The sequence below is a fragment of the Penaeus monodon genome, chromosome 4, assembly GCF_015228065.2.
Source record: "Penaeus monodon isolate SGIC_2016 chromosome 4, NSTDA_Pmon_1, whole genome shotgun sequence".
NCBI classification, from domain to species: Eukaryota; Metazoa; Arthropoda; class Malacostraca; order Decapoda; family Penaeidae; genus Penaeus; species Penaeus monodon.
This window is the reverse complement of record NC_051389.1, coordinates 36532534-36535233: the sequence shown is the minus strand read 5'-3', so window position 1 is coordinate 36535233 and position 2700 is coordinate 36532534.

Sequence of the window (2700 nt, the reverse complement as noted above, 5' to 3'; positions counted from 1 at the left end):
TAAAAAAAATACAATTTAAGATAAACAACTAAACAATAGAAAGAAAAGATAGAACAGAGCAAAAGGGAGGAGATCTTGCAATTTGTATGCATACAGATACAAGAAATAAACCTCAATGAGGGACAAAATAATAAAAAGAAAAAATAGCTATAAAAATGAGCTACAAGAATAAATGGCTAAATTTAATTTTATTACAACCTTGCAACCAAATAGAACAACTAGAATTAGAACATTACATAGAGAACAATTAGATAAGCCCAAATTAATAATAGAATTTTAATGCTCACCACCCATCATGGACCCCACACATAAAAACAAAAACTGCAAATAAAACGGAAATAAATTTGTTAACTTGATAACTCAAAACAATCTGATGTTAATAACCCCCACGGGGACTAATCACCAGAATAGACCCAAAAAACAGGGAAAGGAACTACTATAGACTTAGTGATAGGATCTCCAGAATTAAACCATTTGAAATAAAAAAAAAACACAAATCAGGCAGTGACCATTTCCAATAATAATAAAAGACAGCAGCCACATAAATGAAACCAAACTATAAAAAGAAATGGAGCTTCAGTAAAGAAGGATGGAGGTACTTAAGAAGAATAAGATAACAAAGACATCAAGGGCCTTTTTTCAATACAAGAAATCATGGACCGAATAAAAAACACTGTTACAAAATATTTTAAATTGATAATAAAGTCAATAAAATAAGCCAAGTAAACCTGGTGGAATCTGAAATGTAAATCACAATAAATGGAGGAAAAATTCTAATGACACAAACAGAATTGAATTTTTAAAAACTACAAATTAATGCAAGAACCATTATAGAATCAGAAAAAAGAATAGCTGGAAAACTACTGTACTTCACTCGACTTTAACACACCATCCTGAAAGTTTTGGGAATTTCATTAAAAAAATAGCAGGTAAAAATGAATTCTTACCCATTAATTGATAATAGTCAATTAAAGATACCAGAACAAAAACCTCAATTTTCTAAAAGAAGAATTTCAAAAAACAATAAAAAAAGCAAAAAGATTGTAACAAAAACATAAATAAAGAATTGACAGAAAAAAAAAAAGTATAGAAGGAATAAGTAAAAATCTAATTTTAAAGGAATTAACTTCAGTAATAGAAAAATTAAATAATGGAGAAGCCTATGGACTTGATTAAATTCCATATGAATATTTTAAAAAATGTCCCCAAAAAGTATTCGAAAAAAATGTTATCATTGCTTAACATTTACTGGCTAAAAGGAGAATATCGAAGGAACTAAAGAAATCATTAGTAAACCCAATAATAAGACCAGCTAAAGACCCATCAGATAAAAAATCTTACTGATACATTAGTAGAATATCATGTATTGGGAAATTAATTATCATAACAAATAGACTAAATTTAAATTGGTGGTTATAAATTAACAAAAAAATAAACGAAAACCTAACAGGATTCAGACCAAACAGCTCGACCATAGACGCTCTACAAATAATAGACTATCAAATCAACAAAGCGTTTGCAGAAAAAAAATATGTTCTAATAGCATGCCTAGATCTGGAAAAAGCTTTGCAGAAAAAAAATATGCTCTAATAGTAATTTGGGGGCCCTAGATGCTGGGAAAAAGTTTGCGACCCTCAAAAATCAATGAAGCAATAATAATAAAAGCAGCAAAACTTGGAATTACAGGTGCTCCGCTCAAGTGGATCATGGACTTCCTAAAAATACAGAACCTACCAAATAGTCATAGGCAATAAAAAATCATCAGAAGAAAACATAACAAGGGGCATCCCACAAGGACCACCTCTAAGTCCATTATTATTAAACATATGACAACGGGTTTAACCCTAACGGATCATTTTTAAAAAAGTAACATACGCAGATGACATTACAATTATAGCAATTGATAAGAATCTAGCAGAGGCTAAAAATAAACTAGAATTAGGGTTAAAACAAATAATAGAATGGGCAAACAAATGGGAATTAACAATAAATCTGACAAAAAGGAAACTCGTGTTTTACAAAAACAAAATGAGACAAATACCAATGATAAAATAGATAACAAAGTATAAATTCACAACTAACCACACAATTCTTGGTCTAGAATTTGATGCTCCAAGTTAACTTGGAAAAAACACATTAATAATCTAAAGATAAATTGCTCAAATAGAATAAATTTGATGAAAAAAATATCTTCAACAACATGGGCCCCCCCAATCCCTTGCCCGTTGTTGTCGTGGGGGGGCTTAGGAGGCGGAGACTGGGACCAAATGATGGGGAACTCCCCAACCTTGGGACTCAGCCCTCGACTCAACTAATTTTGCATGGTCTTTTTTCCTTCCCTCTTTTCGTTTCTGTCCCTTCACCAAACCTTTCTGCTATCCACTCTAAGGTGTGAGAGCCGTGCTGAAAGGATGAAAGGCTGACTTTGTGCCAGTCCTGAACAGCCTGAGGGAGCCATGGGCACGGTATTCCCCGATTTAGTTACCAGCCCTTTACCCCTCAGGGGACCCTGAGGGGTGGACTGTTTTTATCCCAACAAACCCGGGCTTACCAGGCCAGTATGAAAACATATCTCCACTATTGGGGGCAATGAGGCTGCCCCTTTATCAAATAGCCCCATGTGATGTAAACCCCCCCATCCCGCCCCAGGTCCCTCTTTGGACCAGGGCTCCGAACACGCAATAACTACCCCCTCACAAT